Here is a 20,502-nt window from a genome sequence, read left to right on the forward strand (position 1 = left end):
TCATTAACTTCCTCACTAATTGGTGTACGTGTCATAGAAACCGGTTTATGTGATGAACTGCTTTCCAATAAGGGAGCAGGTACAATTACCTCATCAAGTTCTACTTTCCTCCCACTCACTTCTTTCGAGAGAAACTCCTTCTCTAGAAAGATTCCAAATTTAGCAACAAAAGTCTTGCCTTCGGATCTGTGATAGAAGGTGTACCCAACAGTCTTTTTTGGGTATCCTATGAAGACACATTTTTCCGATTTGGGTTCGAGCTTATCAGGTTGAAGCTTTTTCACATAAGCATCGCAGCCCCAAACTTTAAGAAACGACAACTTTGGTTTCTTGCCAAACCACAGTTCATAAGGCGTCGTCTCAACGGATTTCGATGGTGTCCTATTTAACGTGAATGCAGCCATCTCTAAAGCATAACCCCAAAACGATAGCGGTAAATCAGTAAGAGACATCATAGATCGCACCATATCTAGTAAAGTACGATTACGACGTTCGGACACACCATTACGCTGTGGTGTTCCGGGTGGCGTGAGTTGCGAAACTATTCCGCATTCTTTCAAATGAAGACCAAACTCGTAACTCAAATATTCTCCTCCACGACCTGATCGTAGAAACCTTATTTTCTTGTTACGATGATTTTCAACTTCACTCTGAAATTCTTTGAACTTTTCAAATGTTTCAGACATATGTTTCATTAATTAGATATACCTATATCTGCTCAAATCATCTGTGAAGGTGAGAAAATAACGATATCCGCCGCGAGCCTCAACATTCATCGGACCACATACATCTGTATGTATGATTTCCAACAAATCTATTGCTCACTCCATAGTTCCGGAGAACGGCGTTTCAGTCATCTTGCCCATGAGGCACGGTTCGCAAGTACCAAGTGATTCATAATCAAGTGGTTCCAAAAGTCCATCAGTATTGAGTTTCTGCATGCGCTTTACACCGATATGACCTAAACGGCAGTGCACAAATAAGTTGCACTATCATTATTGAAGGAAATATGCCCTAGAGGCAATAATAAAGTTATTATTTATTTCCTTATATCATGATAAATGTTTATTATTCATGCTAGAATTGTATTAACCGGTAACATGATACATGTGTGAATACATAGACAAACAGAGTGTCACTAGTATGCCTCTACATGACTAGCTCGTTGATCAAATATGGTTATGTTTCCTAGCCATAGATATGAGTTGTCATTTGATTAACGGGATCATATCATTAGGAGAATGATGTGATTGACTTGACCCATTCCGTTAGCTTAGCACACGATCGTTTAGTATTCTACTATTGCTTTCTTCATGACTTATACATGTTCCTATGACTATGAGATTATGCAACTCCCGTATACCGGAGGAACACTTTGTGTGCTACCAAACGTCACAACGTAACTGGGTGATTATAAAGGTGCTCTACAGGTGCTTCCAAAGGTACTTGTTGGGTTGGCGTATTTCAAGATTAGGATTTGTCACTCCGATTGTCGGAGAGGTATCTCTGGGCCCACTCAGTAATGCACATCACTATAAGCCTTGCAAGCATTGTAACTAAGTAGTTAGTTGCGGGATGATGTATTACAGAACGAGTAAAGAGACTTGCCGGTAACGAGATTGAACTAGGTATTGAGATACCAACGATCGAATCTCGGGCAAGTAACATACCGATGACAAAGGGAACAACGTATGTTGTTATGCGGCCTGACCGATAAAGATCTCCATAGAATATGTGGGAGCCAATATGAGCATCCAGGTTCCACTATTGGTTATTGACCGGAGACGTGTCTCGGTCATGTCTACATAGTTCTCGAACCCGTAGGGTCCGCACGCTTAAAGTTCGATGACGGTTATATTATGAATTTATGTGTTTTGATGTACCGACGGTAGTTCGGAGTCCCGGATGAGATCAGGCACATGACGAGGAGTCTCGAAATGGTCGAGACGTAAAGATCGATATATTGGACGACTATATTTGGACATCGGAAAGGTTCCGAGTGATTCGGGTATTTTTCGGAGTACCGGAGAGTTACGGAAATTCGTATTGGGCCTTAATGGGCCATACGGGAAAGGAGAGAAAGGCCCCAAAGGGTGGCCACACCCCTCCCCATGGACTAGTCCGAATTGGACTAGGGAGGGGGGGCGCCCCCTTCCTTCCTTCTCCTTCTCCCTTCCCTTCTCCTACTCCAACAAGGAAAGGAGGAGTCCTACTCCCGGTGGGAGTAGGACTCCCCACCTTGGCGCGCCCTCCTCCTTGGCTGGCCGCCTCCCCCTTGCTCCTTTATATACAGGGGCAGGGGGGCACCCCATAGACACAACAATTGATCTCTTGATCTCTTAGCCGTGTGCGGTGCCCCCTTCCACCATAATCCACCTCGATTATATCGTAGCGGTGCTGAGGCGAAGCCCTTCGTCGGTAGAACATCATCATCGTCACCACGCCGTCGTGCTAATGAACTCTCCCTCAAAGCTCGGCTGGATCGGAGTTCGAGGGACGTCATCGAGTTGAACGTGTGCAGAACTCGGAGGTGCCGTGCGTTCGGTAATTGATCGGTCGGATCGTGAAGACGTACGACTACATCAACCGCGTTGTGCTAACGCTTCCGCTTTCGGTCTACGAGGGTATGTAGACACACTCTCCCCTCTCGGTGCTATGCATCACCATGATCTTGCGTGTGCGTAGAATTTTTTTGAAATTACTACGTTCCCCAACAGTGGTATCTGAGCCAGGTTTTATGCGTAGATGTCATATGCACGAGTAGAACACAAGTGAGTTGTGGGCGATATAAGTCATACTGCTTACCAGCATGTCATACTTTGGCTCGGCGGTATTGTTGGATGAAGCGGCCCGGACCGACATTACGCGTACGCTTACGCGAGACTGGTTCCTCCGACGTGCTTTGCACAGAGGTGGCTGGCGGGTGTCAATTTCTTCAACTTTAGTTGAACCGAGTGTGGCTACGCCCGGTCCTTGCGAAGGTTAAAACAGCACCAAGTTGACAAACTATCATTGTGTTTTTGATGCGTAGGTAAGAACGGTTCTTGCTAAGCCCGTAGCAGCCACGTAAAACTTGCAATAACAAAGTAGAGGACGTCTAACTTGTTTTTGCAGGGCATGTTGTGATGTGATATGGTCAAAGCATGATGCTAAATTTATTGTATGAGATGATCATGTTTTGTAACCGAGTTATCGGCAACTGGCAGGAGCCATATGGTTGTCGCTTTATTGTATGCAATGCAATCGCCCTATAATGCTTTACTTTATCACTAAGCGGTAGCGATAGTCGTAGAAGCATAAGATTGGCGAGACGACAACGATGCTACGATGGAGATCAAGGTGTCGCGCCGGTGACGATGGTGATCATGACGGTGCTTCGGAGATGGAGATCACAAGCACAAGATGATGATGGCCATATCATATCACTTATATTGATTGCATGTGATGTTTATCTTTTATGGATCTTATCTTGCTTTGATTGACGGTAGCATTATAAGGTGATCCCTCACTAAATTATCAAAGTATAAGTGTTCTCCCTGAGTATGCACCATTGCGAAAGTTCTTCGTGCTGAGACACCACGTGATGATCAGGTGTGATAGGCTCTACGTTCAAATACAACGGGTGCAAAACAGTTGCACACGTGGAATACTCAGGTTAAACTTGACGAGCCTAGCATATAACAGATATGGCCTCGGAACACGGAGACCGAAAGGTCGAGCGTGAATCATATAGTAGATATGATCAACATAGTGATGTTCACCATTGAAACTACTCCATCTCACGTGATGATCGGACATGGTTTAGTTGATATGGATCACGTGATCACTTAATTGAACTTAAATTTATCATGAACTTAGTCCTGATAGTATTTTGCAAATTATGTTGTAGATCAATAGCTCGCGTTGTTGCTTCCCTGTGTTTATTTTTGATATGTTCCTAGAGAAAAATTATGTTGAAAGATGTTAGTAGCAAAGATGCGGATTGGATCCGTGATCTGAGGATTATCCTCATTGCTGCACAGAAGAATTATGTCCTTGATGCACTGCTAGGTGACAGACCTATTGCAGGAGCAGATGCAGACGTTATGAACGTTTGGCTAGCTCAATATGATGACCACTTGATAGTTTAGTGCACCATGCTTAACGGCTTAGAATCGGGACTTCAAAGACGTTTTGAACGTCATGGACCATATGAGATGTTCCAGGAGTTGAAGTTAATATTTCAAGCAAATACCCGAGTTGAGAGAAATGAAGTCTCCAACAAGTTCTATAGCTAAAAGAAGGAGGAGAATAGCTCAAGCAGTGAGCATGTGCTCAGATTGTCTGGGTACTACAATCGCTTGAATCAAGTGGGAGTTAATCTTCCAGATAAAATAATGATTGACAGAAATCTCTAGTCACCATCACCAAGTTAGTAGAACTTCGTGATGAACTATAGTATGCAAGGGATGACGAAAGTTATTCCCGAGCTCTTCGTGATGCTGAAATCGACGAAGGTAGAAATCAAGAAAAACATCAAGTGTTGATGGTTGACGAGACCACTAGTTTCAAGAAAAGGGCAAAGGGAAGAAGGGGAACTTCAAGAAGAACGGCAAGCAAGTTGCTGCTCAAGTGAAGAAGCCTAAGTCTGGTCCTAAGCCTGAGACTAAGTGCTTCTACTGCAAAGGGACTGGTCACTGGAAGCGGAACTACCCCAAGTATTTGGTGGATAAGAAGGATGGCAAAGTGAACAAAGGTATATTGGATATACATGTTATTGATGTGTACTTTACTAGTGTTTATAGCAACCCCTCGGCATTTGATACTGGTTCAGTTGCTAAGAGTAGTAACTCGAAATGGGAGTTGCAGAATAAACAGAGACTAGTAAAAGGCGAGGTGACGATGTGTGTTGGAAGGAGTTCCAAGATTGATATGATCATCATCGCACACTCCCTATACTTTCGGGATTAGTGTTGAAACTAAATAAGTGTTATTTGGTGTTTGCGTTGAGCATGAATATGATTTGATCATGTTTGTTGCAATACGGTTATTCATTTAAATTAGAGAATAATTGTTGTTCTGTTTACATGAATAAAACCTTCTATGGGCATACACCCAATAAAATGGTTTGTTGGATCTCGATCGTAGTGATACACATATTCATAATAATGAAGCCAAAAGATGCAAAGTTAATAATGATAGTGCAACTTATTTGTGGCACTGCCGTTTAGGTCATATTGGTGTAAAGCGCATGAAGAAACTCCATACTGATGGGATTTTGGAATCACTTGATTATGAATCACTTGATGCTTGCGAACCGTGCCTCATGGGCAAGATGACTAAAACGCCGTTCTCTGGAACTATGGAGAGAGCAACAGATTTGTTGGAAATCATACATACAGATGTATGTGGTCCGATGAATATTGAGGCTCGTAGCAGGTATCATTATTTTCTGACCTTCACAGATGATTTGAGCAGATATGGGTATATCTACTTAATGAAACAGAAGTCTGAAACATTTGAAAAGTTCATATAATTTCAGAGTGAAGTGGAAAATCATCGTAACAAGAAAATAAAGTTTCTACGATCTGATCATGGAGAAGAGTATTTGAGTTACGAGTTTGGCCTTCAGTTAAAACAATGTGAAATAGTTTCACTACTCACGCCACCTGGAACACCACAGTGTAATGGTGTGTCCGAACATCGTAACCGTACTTTATTAGATATGGTGCGATATATGATGTCTCTTACCGATCTACCACTATCGTTTTGGGGTTATGCATTAGAGACAGCTGCATTCACGTTAAATAGGGGACCATCTAAATCCGTTGAGACGACATCTTATGAACTGTGGTTTGGCAAGAAACCAAAGTTGTCGTTTCTTAAAATTTGGGGTTGCGATGCTTATGTGAAAAAGTTTCATCCTGATAAGCTCAAACCCAAATCGGAGAAATGTGTCTTCATAGGATACCCAAAGGAGACAGTTGGGTACACCTTCTATCACAGATCCGAAGGCAAGACATTCGTTGCTAAGAATGGATCCTTTCTAGAGAAGGACTTTCTCTCGAAAAAAGTGAGTGGGAGGAAAGTAGAACTTGATGAGGTAATTGTACATGCTCCCTTATTGGAAAGTAGTTCATCGCAGAAACCAGTTTCTGTGACGCCTATACCAATTAGTGAGGAAGTTAATGATGATGATCATGGAACTTCAGATCAAGTTATTACTGAACCTCGTAGGTCAACCAGAGTAAGATCCGCACCAGAGTGGTACGGTAATCCTGTTCTAGAGGTTATGTTACTAGACCATGACGAACCTACAAACTATGAAGAAGCGATGGTAAGCCCAGATTCCGCAAAATGGCTTGAGGCCATGAAATCTGAGATGAGATCCATGTATGAGAACAAAGTATGGACTTTGATTGACTTGCCCAATGATCGGCGAGCCATTGAGATTAAATGGATCTTCAAGAGGAAGACGGACGCTGAAAGTAGTGTTACTATCTACAAAGCTAGAATCGTCGCAAAAGGTTTTTGACAAGTTTAAGGTGTTGACTACGATGAGAGTTTCTCACTCGTATCTATGCTTAAGTCTGTCCGAATCATGTTAACAATTGCCGCATTTTATGAAATCTGGCAAATGGATAAACAAAACTGCATTCCTTAATGGATTAATTAAAAAAGAGTTGTATATGATGCAACCAGAAGGTTTTGTCAATCCTAAAGGTGCTAACAAAATATGCAAGCTCCAGTGATCCATCTATGGACTGGTGCAAGCATCTCGGAGTTGGAATATACGCTTTGATAAGTTGATCAAAGGATATAGTTTTATACAGACTTGCGGTGAAGCCTGTATTTACAAGAAAGTGAGTGGGAGCACTACAACATTTCTGATAAGTATATGTGAATGACATATTGTTGATCGGAAATAATGTAGAATTATTCTGCAAAGCATAAAGGAGTGTTTGAAAGGAGTTTTTCAAAGAAAGACCTCAGTGAAGCTGCTTACATATTGAGCATCAAGATCTATAGAGATAGATCAAGACGCTTGATAAGTTTTTTCAATGAGTACATACCTTAACAGGATTTTGAAGTGGTTCAAAATGGAACAGTCAAAGAAAGAGTTCTTGCCTGTGTTACAAGGTGTGAAATTGAGTAAGACTCAAAGCCCGACCACGGCAGAAGATAGAAAGAGAATGAAAGTCATTCCCTATGCCTCGGCCATAGGTTCTATAAAGTATGCCATGCTGTGTACCACATCTATTGTATACCCTACACTGATTTTGGCAAGGGAGTACAATAGTGATCTAGGAGTAGATTACTGGACAGCGGTCAAAATTATCCTTAGTGGAATAAGAATATGTTTCTCGATTATGGAAGTGACAAAAGGTTCGTCGTAAAGGGTTACGTCAATGCAAGTTTTGACACTAATCTAGATGACTCTAGGTCTCGGTCTAGATACATATTGAAAGTGGGAGCAAGTAGCTAGAGTAGCTCCGTGCAGAGCATTGTAGACATAGAAATTTGCAAAATACTTACGGATCTGAATGTGACAGACCCGTTGACTAAAATTATCTCACAAGCAAAACATGATCACACCTTAGTACTCTTTGGGTGTTAATCACATAGCGATGTGAACTAGATTATTGACTCTAGTAAACCCTTTGGGTGTTAGTCACATAACGATGTGAACTATGGGTGTTAATCACATGGTGATGTGAACTATTGATGTTAAATCACATGGCGATGTGAACTAGATTATTGACTCTAGTGCAAGTGGGAGACTCAAGGAAATATGCCCTAGAGGCAATAATAAAGTTATTATTTATTTCCTTATATCATGGTAAATGTATTAACCGGAAACATGATACATGTGTGAATACATAGACAAACAGAGTGTCACTAGTATGCCTCTACTTGACTAGCTCGTTGATCAAAGATGGTTATGTTTCCTAGCCATAGACATGAGTTGTCATTTGATTAACGGGATCATATCATTAGGAGAATGATGTGATTGACTTGACCCATTCCGTTAGCTTAGCACACGATCGTTTAGTATTCTACTATTGCTTTCTTCATGACTTATACATGTTCCTATGACTATGAGATTATGCAACTCCCGTTTACCGGAGGAACACTTTGTGTGCTACCAAACGTCACAACGTAACTGGGTGATTATAAAGGTGCTCTACAGGTGTCTCCAAAGGTACTTGTTGGGTTGGCGTATTTTGAGATTAGAATTTGTCACTCCGATTCTCGGAGAGGTATCTCTAGGGCCCACTCGGTAATGCACATCACTATAAGCCTTGCAAGCATTGTAACTAAGGAGTTAGTTGCGGCATGATGTATTACAGAACGAGTAAAGAGACTTGCCGGTAACGAGATTGAACTAGGTATTGAGACACCGACGATCGAATCTCGGGCAAGTAACATACCGATGACAAAGGGAACAACGTATGTTGTTATGCGGTCTGACCGATAAAGATCTTCGTAGAATATGTGGGAGCCAATATGAGCATCCAGGTTCCGCTATTGGTTATTGACCGGAGACGTGTCTCGGTCATTTCTACATAGTTCTCGAACCCGTAGGGTCCGCACGCTTAAAGTTCGATGACGGTTATATTATGAGTTTATGTGTTTTGATGTACCGAAGCTAGTTCGGAGTCCTGGATGAGATCAGGGACATGACGAGGAGTCTCGAAATGGTCGAGACGTAAAGATCGATATATTGGACGACTATATTCGGACATCGGAAAGGTTCTGAGTGATTCGGGTAATTTTTGGAGTACCGGAGAGTTACGGGAATTCGTATTGGGCCTTAATGGGCCATACGGGAAAGGAGAGAAAGGCCCCAAAGGGTGGCCGCACCCCTCCCCATGGACTAGTCCGAATTGGACTAGGGAGGGGGGGCGCCCCCTTCCTCCCTTCTCCTTCTCCCTTCCCTTCTCCTACTCCAACAAGGAAAGGAGGAGTCCTACTCTCACTGGGAGTAGGACTCCCCCCCTTGGCGCGCCCTCCTCCTTGGCCGGCCGCCTCCCCCCTTGCTCCTTTATATACGGGGCAGGGGGGCACCCCATAGACACAACAATTGATCTCTTGATCTCTTAGCCGTGTGCGGTGCCCCCCTCCACCATAATCCACCTCGATTATATCGTAGCGGTGCTTAGGCGAAGCCCTGCGTCGGTAGAACATCATCATCGTCACCACGCCGTCGTGCTGACGGAACTCTCCCTCAAAGCTCGGCTGGATCGGAGTTCGAGGGATGTCATCGAGTTGAACGTGTGCAGAACTCGGAGGTGCCGTGCGTTCGGTACTTGATCGGTCGGATCGTGAAGACGTACGACTACATCAACCGCGTTGTGCTAACGCTTCCGCTTTCGGTCTACGAGGGTACGTAGACACACTCTCCCCTCTCGTTGCTATGCATCACCATGATCTTGTGTGTGCGTAGAATTTTTTTGAAATTACTACGTTCCCCAACAATTATCAACTCTGCATCTTTTGGCTTCAATATTATGAATATGTGTATCACTACTATCGAGATTCAATAAAAATAGACCACTGTTCAAGGGTGCATGACCATAAAAGATATTACTCATATAAATAGAACAACCATTATTCTCTGATTTAAATGAATAACCGTCTCGCATCAAACAAGATCCAGATATAATGTTCATGCTCAACGCTGGCACCAAATAACAATTATTCAGGTCTAAAACTAATCCCGAAGGTAGATGTAGAGGTAGCGTCCTGATCGCGATCACATCGACTTTGGAACCATTTCCCACGCGCATCGTCACCTCGTCCTTAGCCAATCTTCGCTTAATCCGTAGTCCCTGTTTCGAGTTGCAAATATTAGCAACATAACCAGTATCAAATACCTAGGTGCTACTGCGAGCATTAGTAAGGTACACATCAATAATATGTATATCACATATACCTTTGTTCACCTTGCCATCCTTCTTATCCACCAAATACTTGGGGCAGTTCCGCTTCCAGTGACCAGTCTGTTTGCAGTAGAAGCACTCAATCTCAGGCTTAGGTCCAGACTTGGGTTTCTTCTCCTGAGTAGCAACTTGTTTGCTGTTCTTCTTGAAGTTCCCCTTCTTCTTCCCTTTGCCCTTTTTCTTGAAACTGGTGGTCTTGTTGACCATCAACACTTGATGCTCCTTCTTGATATCTACCTCCGCAGCCTTTAATATTGCAAAGAGCTCGGGAATTGTCTTATCCATCCGTTGCATGTTATAGTTCATCACGAAGCTCTTGTAGCTTGGTGGCAGTGATTGAAGAATTCTGTCAATGACGCTATCATCTGGAAGATTAACTCCCAGTTGAATCAAGTGATTGTTATACCCAGACATTTTGAGTATATGCTCACTGACAGAACTATTCTCCTCCATCTTACAGCTGTAGAACTTATTGGAGACTTCATATCTCTCAATCCGGGCATTTGCTTGAAATATTAACTTCAACTCCTGGAACATCTCATATGCTCCATGACGTTCAAAACGTCGTTGAAGTCCCGGTTCTAGGCTGTAAAGCATGGCACACTGAACTATCGAGTAGTCATCAGCTTTGCTCTGCTAGACGTTCGTAACATCTGTTGTTGCTCCTGCAGCAGGTTTGGCACCTAGTGCTGCTTCCAGGACGTAATTCTTCTGTGCAGCAATGAGGATAATCCTCAAGTTACGGACCCAGTCCGTGTAATTGCTACCATCATCTTTGAACTTTGCTTTCTCAAGGAACGCATTAAAATTCAACGGTACAATAGCACGGGCCATCTATCTACAACAACATAGACAAGCAAGATACTATCAGGTACTAAGTTCATGATAAATTTAAGTTCAATTAATCATATTACTTAAGAACTCCCACTTAGATAGACATCCCTCTAATCCTCTAAGTGATCACGTGATCCATATCAACTAAACCATGTCCGATCATCACGTGAGATGGAGTAGTTTCAATGGTGAACATCACTATGTTGATCATATCTACTGTATGATTCACGCTCGACCTTTCGGTCTCCGTGTTCCGAGGCCATATCTGTTATATGCTAGGCTCGTCAAGTTTAACCTAAGTATTCCGCGCGTGCAACTATTTTGCACCCGTTGTATTTGAACGTAGAGCCTATCACACCCGATCATCACGTGGTGTCTCAGCACGAAGAACTTTCGCAACGGTGCATACTCAGGGAGAACACTTATACCTTGATAATTTAGTGAGAGATCATCTTATAATGCTACCGTCAATCAAAGCAAGATAAGATGCATAAAAGATAAACATCACATGCAATCAATATAAGTGATATGATATGGCCATCATCATCTTGTGCTTGTGATCTCCATCTCTGAAGCACCGTCATGATCACCATCGTCACCGGCGCGACACCTTGATCTTCATCGTAGCATCATTGTCGTCTCGCCAATCTTATGCTTCTACAACTATCGCTACTGCTTAGTGATAAAGTAAAGCATTATAGGGCGATTGCATTGCATACAATAAAGCGACAACCATATGGCTCCTGCCAGTTGCCGATAACTCGGTTACAAAACATGATCATCTCATACAATAAAATTTAGCATCATGCCTTGACCATATCACATCACAACATGCCTTGCAAAAACAAGTTAGACGTCCTCTACTTTGTTGTTGCAAGTTTTACGTGGCTGTTATGGGCTGAGCAAGAACCGTTCTTACCTATGCATCAAAACCACAATGATAGTTTGTCAAGTTGGTACTGTTTTAACCTTCGCAAGGACCCGGCGTAGCCACACTCGGTTCAACTAAAGTTGGAGAAACTGACACCCGCCAGCCACCTGTGTGCAAAGCACGACGGTAGAACCAGTCTCGCGTAAGCGTACGCGTAATGTCGGTCTGGGCCGATTCATCCAACAATACCGCCAAACCAAAGTGTGACATGCTGGTACGCAGTATGACTTATATCGCCCACAACTCACTTGTGTTCTACTCGTGCATATTACATCAACGCATAAAACCTGGCTCGAATGCCACTGTTGGGGAACGTAGTAATTTCAAAAAATTTCCTACGCACACGCAAGATCATGGTGATGCATAGCAACGAGAGGGGAGAGTGTTGTCCACGTACCCTCATAGACCGAAAGCGGAAGCGTTAGCACAATGTGGTTGATGTAGTCGCATGTCTTCACGATCCGACCGATCAAGTACCGAACGTACGGCACCTCCGAGTTCAGCACACGTTCGGCTCGATGACGTCCCTCCAACTCCGATCCAGCCGAGTGTTGAGACAGAGTTTCGTCAGCACGACGGCGTGGTGACGATGATGATGTTCTACCAACGCAGGCTTCGCCTAAGCACCGCTACGATATTATCAAGGTGGATTATGGTGGAGAAGGGGGGGAGAGGCGGCCGGCCAGGAGGGGGCGAAGCAGGAGGAGTCCTACTCCCACCGGGAGTAGGACTCCCTCCCTTCCTTGTTGGATTAGGAGAAGGGGGGAAGGAGGAGGGAGAGAGGAAGGAAAGGGGGGCGCCGCCCCCTCCTTGTCCAATTCGAACTAGAGGGGAAGGGGGCGCGCGGCCTGCCCTGGCCGCCCCTCCTCTTCTCCACTAAGGCCCATGTAGGCCCATTAAACCCCGGGGGGGGGGGGGTTCCGGTAACCCCCGGTACTCCGGTATATATCCGATAACCCCCGGAACCATTCCGGTGTCCGAATATAGTCGTCCAATATATCAATCTTCATGTCTCGACCATTTCGAGACTCCTCGTCATGTCCGTGATCACATCCGGGACTCCGAACTACCTTCGGTACATCAAAACATATAAACTCATAATATAGCTGTCATCGAAACTTTAAGCGTGCGGACCCTATGGGTTCGAGAACTATGTAGACATGACCGAGACATGTCTCCGGCCAATAACCAATAGCGGAACCTGGATGCTCATATTGGCTCCCACATATTCTACGAAGATCTTTATCGGTCAAACCGCATAACAACATACGTTGTTCCCTTTGTCATCGGTATGTTACTTGCCCGAGATTCGATCGTCGGTATCTCAATACCTAGTTCAATCTCGTTACCAGAAAGTCTTTACTCGTTCTGTAATACATCATCCCACAACTAACTCGTTAGTTGCAATGCTTGCAAGGCTTATGTGATGTGCATTACCGAGTGGGCCCTAGAGATACCTCTCCGAGAATCGGAGTGACAAATTCTAATCTCAAAATACGCCAACCCAACAAGTACCTTTGGAGACACCTATAGAGCACCTTTATAATCACCCAGTTACGTTGTGACGTTTGGTAGCACACAAAGTGTTCCTCCGGTAAACGGGAGTTGCATAATCTCATAGTCATAGGAACATGTATAAGTCATGAAGAAAGCAATAGCAGAATACTAAACGATCGTGTGCTAAGCTAACGGAATGGGTCAAGTCAATCACATCATTCTCCTAATGATGTGATCCCGTTAATCAAATGACAACTCATGTCTATGGCTAGGAAACATAACCATCTTTGATCAACAAGCTAGTCAAGTAGAGGCATATTAGTGACAATCTGTTTGTCACTAGTAGAAAACAGGGCTTTGGTCACAGGGCAATATTAACATTAGTCCCGGTTCATGCGGCTAAGGCATTAGTCCCGGTTCACCTGAGCCCTTTAGTCCCTGTTTGAGACACGAACCGGGACTAAAGGGTGCGATGCCCTTTAGTCCCGGTTCGTGTCTCAAACCGGGACTAAAGATTAGACCTTTAGTCCCGGTTTGAGACACGAACCGGGACTAAAGGGTGCCATGCCCTTTAGTCCCGGTTCGTGTCTCAAACCGGGACTAAAGGGCTCATTTTCAAACTCTACCCCCCCTGTGGATCGCCTTTTCGGTTTTGTAAAAAGCAAAAGAAAATGATAAAAACTTCAAAAATTAAAATCCTTCCAGATGTAGTTATGTTACTACATGTACTAGTTAGGAAAATTTAAAAACTTAAATTTGGACATGTTTTGCAAAAAGTGTAGGGAAAATGTAAAACGGCTATAACTTTTGCATACGATATATCAAAATGTTCAGCACGATAATCCGCATCCGATTTTGACTGCCTACGGCCTGTTTGCAAATTTGTAGAATCCTCAAATTCTAAAAGGAAAAAAAGTTATGCTCAAATTTCTGTTTTTTTGATTTTTTGTTAAATCTGGTCAAACTATGGTCAAACTACTTATTCAAGAAGTATTAATGTTACTAAATAATTATTCAAGAATATTAGTGTTACTAAATAATTATTTCAGTTTTTTTGAATTTTGGTCAAATCTGGTCAAACAATGGTCAAACTGTGGTCAAACAATGGTCAAACTAATTATTCAAGAATATTAGTGTTACTAAATAATTATTTCGGTTTTTTGAATTTTGGTCAAATCTGTTCAAACTATGGTCAAACTACTTATTCAAGAAATATTAGTGTTACTAAATAATTATTTCAGTTTTTTTGAATTTTGGTCAAATCTGGTCAAACTGTGGTCAAAATCTGGTCAAACTGTGGTCAAACTACTTATTCAAGAAATATTAGTGTTACTAAGTAATTATTGTTTTTTAAAACAATAGTTTCAAACTCAAACAGTGAAATGTATGACTTCATGCTCAAGCTAAATTCCTGAGGGTTAATAGGATTGACATCTTACTATTGTCAGGAAAACAACAAGTGCAGACTTGGAAACGAGGGAGAATAGAATCCGGAAGTTAAGCGTGCTCAGGCTGGAGTAGTTAGATGATTTGGAATGATGAGGGGTGATTGGTGGTGATTAGAGATTAGAGGTTAAAAAAAATTCAAAAATTTGAAAATCAAAAAAAAAATTATTTTTTTTAAAAAAAAAAAATCATAAAATTTCCTTTAGTCCCCAACCGGGACTAAAGGTGGAGCTCCAGGCTGCGGCCACGTGGACGGCCTTTAGTCCCGGTTCGTGTAAGAACCGGGACTAAAGGGGGAGGCTTTAGTAACGACCCTTTAGTCCCGGTTCCAGAACCGGGACAAAAGGCCCTTATAAACCGGGACAAAAGGCCCTTTAATACAATTCTAGCATGAATAATAAACATTTATCATGATATCAGGAAATAAATAATAACTTTATTATTGCCTCTAGGGCATATTTCCTTCAGCAACAACCTCCTTTGCCCCCCATGAATATTCTAGGACGCCCTTGAATAGTATGTTTGCAATACAGAGCTGAAATGCAACACTTCCCATTCTTGACTGAACTGCACAACACCGGAATGTAGTGTCATTTAAGACAATAGCTTGCTTCATGCCAAGAACAGAGGATTCATATGATGCAGTAATGAATAAAAATAATCTGAGTACATATTGTCCTGCTTAGTGTTCTTGGCAAGAGTTAACCAAGGTCTTTTATGGGCATAGCGGTAGTATTATGGTAGTTTTAGTGAACATGGTGAGAGTAAGTTATGTAGACATCATGCTTCTTAGGTTTAATTCTGTTGTTGTATGTTCTGTGCTTAAGAGTGCAAATTTTTACTACCGTGACATCGTAATGTAGGTGTTGTTTGTTGTTGTATTATTGGTGAATACTAGCGGCCGTGGTAAACTCCATGCCTTCGAAGCCCCCTTTTGGCTAATATTTTTGTCTCATTACACTATCTCTGACTTCCGGATGCATCTTCTTCCCCAGCTAAATTGTCGTACTCACTTGGCAGTCCCAGATCGATGTTCTGGACTCTTGGTATTCAGTCTGAGCAAGTATGGTGCTCCATGTTTGTTTATTGGTGTCTACGCACAAATAGATGACAATTCATCAAGTGTCTTTACTATTCATATTCACCACTAATATTTTAACTTTTTTTTTGCTTAAACTCTCATAGGTGTAGCCTGCAAGCATAACAAAAATGGATTCGTATTTCAGAGTCGATTCATGCATTGGCTTGTTACTTGGGGTCCACTGACTGTTTGAATATCATAACTGCAGCTAGACTGACTAAATGCACATGCAACGTCAGAAGTAGATGGTTCTCCCAACAACAGATTAAATGAAAAATCAATATATGTTGAAACAGATAATGCCAAAAACACACTGAGATATGAGATGTGGGATCACACGAAGTGTGATAGAGGTGTATGCAGACATGGGTCAGCCTATGTAGTTTTCATGTCACATATCACTTCTAATATAGTAATCTGAGCTCAATTTTGTTTTATCAGTTTAACTTCTGAGAATTCTGAAACCTGCAATTAGTTACTTAATTTGGGACTTTGATAAGTGTTACACGTGTGACACGAACACATGGCAACTCCGAACGTTTTTTATGACAAGTTTAGTGACGTGAGGATGACAACTTAAGTTGTCAAGCATGGCAACTTTCTTTTCACTATACCATGGCAAAAGTTTAGGGGCAAATTATCTGCCGGGAATGATACAGTAAAAGGGCAGCGTATCTGCCGGCAAGTTCACGGTCAGTGTAACTGCCCTGGAATCAAAACGAGGGCAAACGCTGCGTCGGTAAGCACGTTGGCGCGGGCTGAATTCTTTTTGGCGCGAGGCTGGCGTGGGAAAAATTGAAACAACAGAAGTTACTCGAATCGTCTCCGTGCTATGCGGCCCTAATTAGGTACTCCTATTTTTTTCCACAAAAGAGGTACTCCTATTTTATCCCGTTCCCCACCACTTCTTCTCTCACCCTGACCCAACCGCTGCTAACCCTAACAGCAACGCCGCCGCCGCCGCATCCTGCATCCACAATGCCAAGCCCAGCGCCGCTGCCCCATTCCCCAATCACACCGCTGCCCTCACCGCCCCGCCGTCGCCACCCTACTTCCACATCACGGCGCACGGCCCATCCCCCATCTTCGCCCCCACCCGCATCCGCCACCCGCGCCGCCGTACGCCCCATCCCCGATCTTCGCCGCCGCGCCCGCGACCCCCATCCCACGCTGCCACCCATCCCCACCGACGCCGCCACACTAGTATCCCCCACCAACGCCGCCGCCCCATCCCTATTCAGGCGGCCGCAGCAACAACCCCGCGGACACACCTACCACCTACGGGCCCCCTGTTTCGCCCCTCACACAGCAGCACCGCATCTCCTCAGTGCCTGCTCCATACTGCGTATCACATCCTCTCCATTTGCACTCCCCACAAATCAGTGGGAGGACGTGCCCATCTGAAGCAGCAGTAGTAGCAGAACAAGTAGCTACTGCACCGCTTACCTCTGTTTGTGCTCCCCCAGTTTCTGAAGAGGTATGCATTTAGAAGTTTCAGTTGTGTGGTTTCGAATTTTGAACCATGTTTTGTTGTGCTGTGACATCCAAGGATTTTTAGTTCTTCTAAGGTAGTAAATTTGGCTGGGAGCTATGAATCTAATAGATGATGGTAAGGAACAATGTGTGATAAGTTAATACGACAGTCATGAGATAAAGGATATTTCTTTTGCTGGGAATCCAAGTGGCTATATTCGTTCATATTTTTGCTTTTATGCAAATGTTCTTAAGTACTCTGAATATAGCATGATTTGACTAGATAGGATCTCTATTGTTTCTCACACATATTTTTAATTAATACATAGATTGATATTTTAGCTAGAGTACAAGATACCATTTTACAAATCCGTTCGAGTTAGTAATTCATTTGTATTATGTCTAGATGATCTCAGTTTTTTTTCTAAGACCTATTTTTAGTTTAACAGATAGATTGATAATTTTAAACAAGGTCTTCACGAATAACATTTTACTGTTGATGTTCAGGTCTAGGTTCGCAAGTGGAGGAGGGATCCAACTTGCAGCCATAAATAATCGAACAAGTACCACTTCATGGTTATGGTGAGATTCTTGATCCTAGTTGAAGAGTTAAATTGGTACTTCCATCGCGTGGTATCATTTGACTACATTTGGAATATCTCGTAATTTTTTTTCAATCATTGCATGATTGTATCATATGGTGGTAAAATATATTATGGTGTGATAATGGAAATTCTGGAATTGGACTATCACCACAAAGGATATATTGCTCTTTTGAATGTGATTGGTTTCACAACCGTATACACGACAAGTGGGTAAAGATGCACTATTGCTAATTCCGTCTTTTATATTGAAGTGTTCCTTCAGAGTACCTCTTTGTTCTTCTATTTCAGATTGCATAACACTTGTACTAATCCTGAGATCATACTTCTTTTCATGAAAAGAATGGCAAACAGAGGAGGATGAGCTGATGCTGTTATGCATGAAGATTTGCAAATAGGGAATGTAAGACATGTCACAGAAAGGTTGCATGAATTCATTCCAAGTCTTGCGTGGACAAAACAACAAGACAAAGGTGACGGCGGCCTTTGTGTGTTGATACATCTTTGCAGATGTATGAAGCTATTTAACAACAAGTTGTGCTTATCTGTAGGAAAGGCAACACATCTAATCAGTCAGCTGTCAAAATGCCTAGATGCCGACTAAGATCTGAGATCATATCACTTACAAAGCATGACTGGAGGACATGGCTGCTGAAAACCTGAATGATCATGTGGTACACTTTTCTCACATTAAAATGTATGTAGGTTTCTGAAATTTGCAATGTATTTGACAATCTTATATATGCAGATAGAAGTTGATAGTAAAGTATGCAGAAGCAACCATCACAACCGGAAGCAGTCCCCGCATCTACGAGGTATTACATATTCTTAGAATTCTGTAATATTAGACTAAAGACAAGTTAATTTTGTTTTCATTATCCTCTGGACAATGCGTATACGAGCTAGCTCTTCCAAAATTTATATCTTCTGGATCCCTCGTATGTTAGGGTCTTGTGGATGCTACTTTTCTTTATCTATAAAGCAGGGTTATGGCCTGATTTCTTAAACCATCAATAAAAGAGATCAAGAGATGCATATATACCATGGATGTTGCAACGATTTACCTTCCTGTAGGCAGCATTTAACCTGATTTGCTTGTTCCTGAAACACTCAGGTAAAGGGTTATCAGATATAGAAATACTTGTAATATAAGAAAAATGAATATCCATGTCCATCTTTAATGTTATCCCAAAATCTTTGGTGCAATTATTCTCTAACTTATTTCATATATAAAATTTTCTCTCATGGTTTAACAATACTACATCCATTTGAGCATACTAAGATTCTCTAACCATGAAATATATTCAGCAAAAAAGGTGGAGCACTTATCAAATGATATATTCATGCTTTATTGTTTTGTAGTGAAAGAATATCTCTTTTGATATATCTCTCCTTTCAAGTAACACAAAACAGTCAGAAACAGTGATCGACTTGACCAACATTCTTTTATTTTGAACAACCTATATTCATTTCAGCAAATAATGATTTATGGGTGTATAAATTTTTTTCTTTTGTTCAATCACATTTTTTCCTGAAACCAAGAAGCAGATAAAATCAAAGGGTTGTTCAGTTGTTATACATTCTCATAACTATTGATTCACACTGTCTAGCATTAGCACACACTACACAGAACAAACATGTACAGAAAAACTGAATGGAGGACACCCTGCATTGCCACTGGATTGCTAGTAACTAATCCTTACCTGCAGTTTTTGGATGTTCTATTTACTTCACAGCAATCAAGAGAAAGTAATACACCAAAAGAAGATGACTATCCGTAAATATTTATAGTGATAGGTTATATCGATCTTCCTAATGATCCATACATATTGCATGAGTACACACACATTCTGTTTGTGCCTTGTGCAACGCAAAGTACAGGGCGACACACATGTTCTTTTCATTTGAAATTTTTCTTTTTCTGCCCATGCTACTTCTACGTTTGGAACATATGTTCGTCCGAGCTGATTTTTTAATCCATTTCCTTTTTTGACAGGTCACAGTATAATTTCCTTTGCATCCACAAGTTTCTAGAGGTGTGGTTGTTGAGCTAAAAGGATCTTCTGCTAGGATATTTTTCACTTTTGTCTACGATGTACTGTAATACTTATGAATCTACAAATCTATGTATGTGTGCATCTAGACTTGATAAATGGTTGTGCTTTTGGCTGTCCTGTTACTGGACTTGTATGCCCATGTGTGCATCTAGGCACGCATGATGAATCTTCTTTGTGCTTTTGGCTATCCTGCAATACTGGACTTATGAACCTACGTATGCATGATGTAGACTTGTGAACTTATGTATGGATGATGGATTGCTTATATCTATGCCCATGTTGTTATATATATATTACTGTATGCATGTGTGTTATATATAGATGGCACAAAATGCAGTGAAGATAAATGATAGCTGTTGGAATACATGTATACATATAGGAGATTAGTGCGTTTGTAGTAGATGGCAAGTTTTATTTTTTTGGTTTGTTTTTTCTTTTCGGATGGCAATTTTAGTTGTAAAAAAGCCAGGGCCGGAGTGCTTCGTGCCACACTTGTGGCACTTATAATTTGGGTTAATTTATAGTTGGTATTTCTTAATGTGGTAGTTTTTTTTGGTTTCTTCAAACTACTATGAACTGAAGCATGCATATCTAACTATTGTTTCCGTAATTATTTTTCCACTACAAATTTACTATCTCCTAGCTTTGCCATTTTGGG

At 41.9% G+C, this 20,502-nt stretch overlaps 1 long non-coding RNA gene across 2 annotated transcripts; it reads left to right on the forward strand.

Moving 5' to 3' along the window:
• Positions 1-16,599: 16,599 nt before the first annotated feature.
• Positions 16,600-20,158, forward strand: LOC123168565 (uncharacterized). Of its 2 annotated transcripts, XR_006484409.1 has the most exons (6): positions 16,600-17,189; positions 17,693-17,767; positions 18,130-18,260; positions 18,339-18,461; positions 18,536-18,602; positions 19,784-20,158. It is a non-coding gene; the product is annotated as an uncharacterized lncRNA (long non-coding RNA). The 2 variants fall into 2 exon arrangements; XR_006484408.1 differs by having other exon boundaries at positions 18,130-18,461.
• The last annotated feature ends 344 nt before the right edge of the window (positions 20,159-20,502 follow it).

This window comes from Triticum aestivum, chromosome 7D (assembly GCF_018294505.1).
Source record: "Triticum aestivum cultivar Chinese Spring chromosome 7D, IWGSC CS RefSeq v2.1, whole genome shotgun sequence".
In the NCBI taxonomy this organism is placed as follows: Eukaryota; Viridiplantae; Streptophyta; class Magnoliopsida; order Poales; family Poaceae; genus Triticum; species Triticum aestivum.